Source organism: Rissa tridactyla, chromosome 3, assembly GCF_028500815.1.
Source record: "Rissa tridactyla isolate bRisTri1 chromosome 3, bRisTri1.patW.cur.20221130, whole genome shotgun sequence".
NCBI classification, from domain to species: domain Eukaryota; kingdom Metazoa; phylum Chordata; class Aves; order Charadriiformes; family Laridae; genus Rissa; species Rissa tridactyla.
The window spans coordinates 121,463,822-121,471,916 of NC_071468.1; positions in this window are offsets into that span (position 1 = coordinate 121,463,822).

Consider the following 8,095-nt stretch of genomic DNA (forward strand, 5'->3'; position numbering starts at 1 on the left):
GGTTTTCAGTCCCGAGAATGAAATTCAGTGCAGAGCAGAATCTACTAATGGGAACTCTGTATTAGTTAGCGTAGCGCTTCCTAAAATGCTTAAAGTACCATTTATATTAATTGCCCTGAAGGCATTTAAAGTAAATATGGGACAAAGAACAAGACATCATAATACTAAACCACTTAAGTGGCCCTTTTATAGGTGGCATTTTGGGTGGGAAAAAGGATGTCATCCTTCTGCCATGTGCAAAATTATTGCAGTCTAGAGATACCCCTTGATTTTCCAGTTTATGCAACGCACTTTCAGTTGAAGTTCAATATTTAATTCAGCCCTTTCATGTAAATCTCTGAGCTGGACAAATTGCAAGTGAAGGAAGTAAAAGACTCCTAGCAATCTGTTGTGAAAAGGCTGATGATTACATCTGAGATTCCTCCAGTATGAGAAAACCATCCCTTGGCCGACGGCACGGCTGCATCTCGAAACATCAAGCATAGTCTTTATGTAAATCTCAGTGTCCTTCTGCTTGTTCTGCTGCAAAAGCCATTCTCACTGTGACACAGAAGGAAATCCAGTGAGACAAGGTAATGGAGATGGAAGGCTGCTAATGGAAAGATTAGGCCTCTGGGCTGCCAGACTTGTCTCTCTTAAGCACATGTTTATGCTTTAAGTTAAATAACACAGCGTGCTTATGTATGTGAATATATATATTCTGCATATGTATCCAAATGTATGAATGGTGAGATGCTGTTGTGTGTAAGAAAGTTGCAGCAGAGACTGATTTCACATTTATAGGTATTATATTACATTTCATTACATTTATATTACAATGTAAAAGGTTTCTCCCTTTCCCCAGAAACACAATCTTAACATTCATGTACTCGTGTACAGCAAGCCTGTACACACACAGGATCTTGGGGACCAAGTTGTTTTGGATGTTACTAGAATTTTCTTAACCCTGCAGATGGTTTCTGTGACTCCTAGCGCTGGATAAAATATGTCCTTTTTATTGAAATGAATGCTTCAGTGCTGAACTTGAGTCCTGTTGAGGGAATCAGTGAGTCAGGGTTCTCAGTGCTCCAGGTGTCCTTGTTCTTTTTTTCCGTAAAAACATTTTTATATGTTCCTGTCACTGTACTTAAAAAACAACAGAAAAAAAAGCCCAACCCAGTCCATTGCCTGTTCTACTTTACCAAGTCTTATTTTCCTGCGCTTCACAAACCCTGCTATTACTTGTAGCAACCCATACTTGCTGCAACACTGCACTTAAAGACCATGTCTTTCCATCTGTCTCTCTTTGTAGGAGCAAGAGTTTATTTACTGGTTTGTGCCTGATAACAATGGAGCAGAAATAGCTTTGTGTATTTATTTTCTATGACCATCTTTGTAGAGCTATTCGGAGAAATCTTATAGTCCTTGAACATAACTGCGGGGGAGGGGAAGGAGTTGATCTTCCTTCAACTTCATCCTCATTGTCTTCCCACTTATTTTTTTCCACCTTGAGGGAAAGAGAGGACGCTAAATGAAGACTTCATCCCTCCCACATGAAGCCATTACCTGATATGTGCCATATCTGGTGGTTATTTGTGGAAGAAACGCACGTCAGCAGAGTTTTCAAGACTGCGGACCTGAGAGGAAATGGCTGGGTTTAGATGTCCTGATTTTATTGTATATTCTTGGACAAGATGATAAACACTGACATAAGAAGCCGGTAATTGAAGCATCGGGCTAAAATAGTTGTGCCCTCTGATCTAATCCTTCGCAGACCAATTTACCTTAACATTTGTCTCCGCAATTTTCTCCCTGTAACCCTTTCAGATGAGTTTCTACAAACCAAGCTATTATCCACTCTTTGGGTCAAGACAGGCCTTCAGACGCATTGTAGAAAAGCAGAAGGTGTTAAGTGCAAATGACAAAGTTTGGCCAGGCCGGGGCTGGTTTGTGTTGAATTCAACTTTTCAACTGTCCTCGCGAGTGTTGCTCACACTTTTCTTCTCCCTGTAGTAGGACGTGGGCTGGGAAAGCATGAACCACATGAGACCTGAGCTTAATCACGGTAGGCAGTCATGAAAACCAAGCTAAATTCCTTTAGCTGTTATAGAGGGTTTGTTTCTATACGTGTGCATTTTTGTAAATTAAAAAAAAAAAAAAACAAAACAAAACACAAAAGAGTGAGAACTCTAGAAACCAGATCTTTCTGTGTCTCAGGACAAAAATGGCTGAATTTTCAATGAAAAATGGATGCATCTAAGTATGGCTTAAAAACAGATGTCGTATACCTTCAGTAAAAGTGCTTGGAAGTCTCTGTAGGTTGCTTGGTTGCTTTCAGTTGTTTGGTTGCTTGGTTGCTTGGTTGGTCTTCTGTCTCACCCACAGTCTATACTGTCCTACCTAGTTCAAAGTAGCATCAAATTATACGAAATGTGTCCTATTTGATTCCCAATGCTATTTTGTTTTTAAGCAGATTTGTTGGTTTCGATTCTGCGTGTTGCTGTGTCCAGCTGTTAGCGTGTATCCTTGGATGAACAGGGAGAGTTGGAGGCAAAAGAGAAATTCCTCCCATGCTTCCTGCACAATGGAAATAAATAAAAACCCGCTTGCAAAATATGCAGGAAACATCTAACTCAATATCTGTCCTTTGTACTTAGGGATCCCGGCGATCATTGCTGCCAGCCGGGAGCAAGAAATTGTCTGTTTTGCTGCTATCAGTGGTCTATCAGTGCATTGCTAGCTGTGCAATGCATGTCTCACTCCAGCACTGCCCACCCTGTCTCCTGTGCAGCAGACCTTAAAATGAGGACTCCTCCAGAATTATGATAGGATGGAGTTGTGATAGGTAAAGGGGCAATTTTCCATGGCGCTTGTATTAACTATAAGCGAATTAATTGCAGTCAACACTGTGCAACACGGTCAAAGACCATTGGCTAAAAGCCTAATCAGAAAACAATTTTCAGCTGAGTAATAAAGCAGAGCAATTATTGCTTTCATACTACTGTCATTACTCAACGATATTACACTGAGCAGTATTTTGACTTCAGAGGGTTGCGGGCTGGCTGAGGCATGCCAGGATTTGATGTGAGCATGATAACCCCATCAGGGGTCTATCAATCAGAGCAGAGCAATGCCCAGGAGTTCCAAAAGACATCCAAGTTGGCCTGCTTGAGGCCCAGCAGCGTTTTATGAAGGGAGGTGAAGTTGGGGAGATGGGAAGAGTCCTGTTTGCCTTCGTATTTGACAAGACAAATAACTGGGATTGTGCTTGGAAGTGGTGAAAGAAAGCTCCACAGGGATTGTGGGCTCATTCTAGCTGGAAACGAAGTTTTTTTACAAAAGTGAGGGATGCAATCATAGTCAGAGGTTGGGTTTGTTCCACTAAAATTGGGTTGCAATCCTTGCTCGCTTGAGGAACTTTATTGATGTGAGTAGTCCCATTGAGAGTATGAGTATTTATGTAGCTGAGAGAAGCTAATGAAATGAACTCAAGTGAAAAAGGGATTGTTCATATGCCCAAGAATTGTATGACAGGGCCCTAATCCAACCATTGTGGTTTAGGGATTTGCAAAATTACTTATTTTTGCTGTTGCATCTATGTCAATTTTGCTAACTCTTCACACATTCCAGGCTCTCTCTTGAAATCTACCTTGTTTGCTCTGAATTTCTCCTTCCAGGACAGTCATAGCAACATACTGACTTAATTCTTCAGGTTGTGCAGCTGTGTACTCACTATTTTAAGAGATAAATGAATAACAGTCTCTCCATTCTCCAATGTAAATTGACCAAAGCCTCTTCATGTCAATGAAGCAACATGAAGTTGTGAAAACTGAACAGCTGAAGTTAGCTGCAAAAAGAAAAGTAGCCATTGCATAGTACTTCTAAAAATTATTGTGAACATACAGCATTTTCAGGTAGAAGTGGTGATTTAGTTAAAAAAAAAGAACTATGGCTGGGACTTTGTTGGTAATGTTCACTGGGGTATTGCAATAGAGATCTTGCGATGCCCAAGGTCATCGCGCTGATCAAACTGATTTTTCTCAGAAGGGATGTTTTCTGCCTTTTCAGCTATTCATTTTTTATCAGGGTTATGTTTTCGAAGGTGTCTGTACTCTTGTTGGCTGCTGGACAGCTGTATCACAAGGATTTCCCTCTGGTATAAAACACAGAGCTCTTCTGTATCAATGTGGAATGCAGTAGCAAATCACTGTACAGTGGCCCATAAGGATACCAGCTACCCTTATAAACTTTTTATAACTTAGGAAAATAAACATGTGGTTTCAGGGCTCTGCATAGTCAGTACTAGCTGACTTGGAGCTTGCTTTACAAAACTAAAAAAGAAAATATTGGTAGAGCTAATAAATTTCTGAGGGAATCAGCGAATAGTATTCTGAAAGGTCTGAAACATTTGATGGTTTATGGATAACTTTGTGCTTTATCTCCCAGAGCATCATCCAAGTTGAGCACTAAAGTGCAGTGTTCTCCATAATGAGTACTGTGATCTGGGATCTCCTGCGGGACACCAGCCTCATGTCAAAAGTTATCCACGGAAAGACCTGCTAATCCAGGAGACCTGATGTGCTCCCTGCAAAGCCAGCAGATGTGTCTCTCTCACTTAGGGGGAAAATAGCTGGTTGTAGCAACAGCAAGAAAGCAACCAGCTCTATGCAGATATCTGGTAACTCTTTTTAAAAAAAAACAAAACAAAAAACAAACAAAAAAACCCCAAAAAAACCCCAAACAAAAACCAAAACAACAACCAAAAAACCTTCTTTCCTTAAAAAATTCTACTAATTTAAAATTAGTAGCTATTGGGGATAATGAGAAGTGAAAGGTACAGATTGCGACCAACAGGCTGTATTCATTGTTATTTTGCAGCCCCTCTCTCTCGATGCCCTGTAAGCCAATTCCTCCCTACAGGAAAAGTGTGCTCCTGAGGGATCTTTGACACACTGAGAGCAGAAAACAAGCGTGTAAGAACTCACACCCAGGCTGTGTGCCACCAACTCCACAAATTCTAAGAGTAAAAGAAGTAGAGAAAAATTAAACTGTTGTCCAGAAAAATGAAAGTGTGGGAGGCTTCTCCATGGGCTATGAAGAGCCATTATCAAGACAGACACTTTCAGTGCTGTGTGCTAGGTGGCAGCTTCAAACCCTGTTTCCACGCATGGCAGAAGTTGCATTTCACAAATCTGTTGGAGAATCATAGAATCGTAGAATGGTTTGGGTTGGAAGGGACCTTAAAGATCATCTGGTTCCAACCACCAAATGTCTTATGTCTTACCTGTTCTGAGCTGCAGCCTTTGCACGTGAAAGGACAAACCATGCTGTGGCTTCTGGGAGGCTTTCCTGGTGACAACTTCACTCCTTATCTCACATGTTGCAGTGAGTCCTGCTGTGACCTACCCTGTGTCTCAGTGAGTGAGCTTCTCGCAGATGGGCTATTTTGCTTTAGGGTCCAAGACTGCTCACGGTGTGCATGCGAGCTGCTGGCTTTTGATGGAGTCGCCCTGAACTCTTTCCGTGCAAGAGATGTCAGGGTCAGACCCCAAGTCAGATGTATTTGGGGATCAGTCATCTGAAGGATATTACAGGTGCAGGTTATCTATTTACTTCTATTCTCTGACTCCTCTGTATAGGGCTCCTGATCCTAAACCTAAACCTTCATTTTTCCCGGGAACTCCCCTTCAGTTTGTGACCCTGTTTTCATAGCCAAAGCACAATAACATGTCTTGGACAAATTCTGAAAGAAGAAACATGCTTCTTCCCTGCCCATCTGAGAGCCTACGCTAACTGAAGACAATCCCGTGGACGCTCAAACACAACTGTGTAATACAGTCTATACTCAACTGTTCTGTGCCTCAGCTGAGAGATCTCTCTTGCCCCAGAGACACGAATGGCAAGGGACTGAAAAAAAAATAAAGTATTATTTTACAGGCGGAAACTGAGGCACAGAAGAATTAAGTGACTTGCCTGAAGTCATACAGGAAGACTGTGGCAGAGCCAGGAATAAATCAGAGCAGTCTGATTGCCAGTTTAGTGCCTCAGACACAAAAAACACCTCTTGTTCACATCAGAGCATCCTTTATCACCACAAGCTGAGGGTAACAAGCAGTGGGGGCAGAAGAGATGGACGCCACAGTAGTAAGAACATACATTTACTCCATTTAGGTACATTCACTTCCTGATAAGTTCATTAAAGATATCAGTGTTTTCACGTGAATGTGAAAGGTTCTGCATTCTCACTGCCAGTCCCTTGGCTCTCTGCATATTTCTTTTGAAAAGCCAAAGCAGGAGAGTTACAAGAAAAATAACATCCATTTAAAAAGTAATAATAATAGAGCTACAGTACAACAAGGAGGTGAAATTAAGTTTGGATTTGTAGCCTGCAAAGGGCTCTGTGAATGCTGAAACATTAACTCTGTTGTTTAGCTCAGATAAAATTATTTTGGTGCCAGTAGAAAATACCTTTCTTCGGGAAGGTCTTCTGGGCTCTAATTTGGAAATTCCAAAAGACTCAAATGTATCCAGTTGTGCACTTGTAAAGAGGTGAAAGACCTGCCAATAAGTGATTTACAGTATGTTTTCCCATGTTTTACATTTTGGTAATTTCATGTTGCAACTCAATACCTAATAATGTAAAATCCAGCTCCTCCAACTAAGCCAGGAATGAACTCATGGAGGAGTGTCCCATAGGGAAGGGCATATACTACATTACATATCTGTGTGCCAGCACCGGAGATGCAAAAACAGCTCCGTGGAGATTTGTCCTGCAAGGTCAGCCTCCAGGTTTGAAAGGGTTGGCTGAATTCACCTCTTGCTACTGACTGACTGCAATTCCCAAGACTTAGACATCACCATAGAGTCTACCAAGGTCGGGCTGCTGAACTCTGGGCTCAGATGTGCCTTTAGATGAAACTACCCGTGAACTAAAATTCAGGAGAAACCTGAAGGAAATTTGGAGAAAAGCCCAAATTGGAGAAGCTGCTTGAGAACAAGTCCTATGTCAGGAAAGCGCAGATCCACATCTGGACCATGAGATGTGATGTGAACTGGCACTCCGAGTTGAATATCCCCAAGAACATGGATCTGCGCAACTAATGCCTCTCTCCAAGAGAGAAAATCAACTTTCAGGCACGCCTTTTATTTTAAGATGCGTAGACAAGGTACAAAAAGTAACACAAAAAATAATGGTGGTTTGTTTATACCAGATGAAGTATCTTCATAGGGATAAAATGGCAGTAATGAAGATGTCCTGGTCAGGTACACAGAGACATAACAGAAGTTGGTAACAGAAGCTGCACCTGAACTCATATACGGATGAGAAACAAGGCCCACATTTTAAACCGTCGGGATCATTAATCATTAGGAACAACTATCAATGAAAATGGGGCATTTTTAGTATCTTTTGTCCTTTTAATCAGAACTGTGTCTCATCCTGAAAAAATGGTCTAGTTGAGCACAAGGCATTGAAGTCACAGCAAGATGAGTGGAGAGTCATCTTTAAGGGTCTGTGTTAAGTAAATAGTTTCTTCTGGGCTTAGATTGTATGGATTTACTGCTATTTCCGAAGCCTGAGAAACATAAACCAGACATTTCTTAACAAAACGTGTGTGAAGGATGTGATTTCTTCATCCTTCATGCTCTCTGAAATCCTGAGGGTAGCAAAAACTCTCTGTTCTTCTATTGGCCAACTTGCCTGACTTTATGCAACAGATTCTGAGGCCACTGAAGCTGAAGACGTTACTGTGACATTATCAAATATATCACTATCTCATGGCAGAACTGAAATGAGATTAGCTAGAGATTTGACAACAAATGATAGGCTGCTAGGACAAGAACTGTGTGCGCAGGCTGCAAAGTCTCAGCAGGGTGAGGAAACAAGTCAGATATGGGGTATTACTCTTGACCTACCACTGCCTTATTGCAACTTCCTCTGTTTGACCAGTCCAACCTGAATTGAGGCAAATTCCTCACAGCAGAGGGATCTCAGGCTGAGCTCAGCTAAAAGGAAAGAAAGACAATAAAAGAAGGAAAGAAAGACAATAAAAGAAGGAAAGAAAGACAATAAAAGAAGGAAAGAAAAACAATAAAAGAAGAAAAGAAAGACAATAAA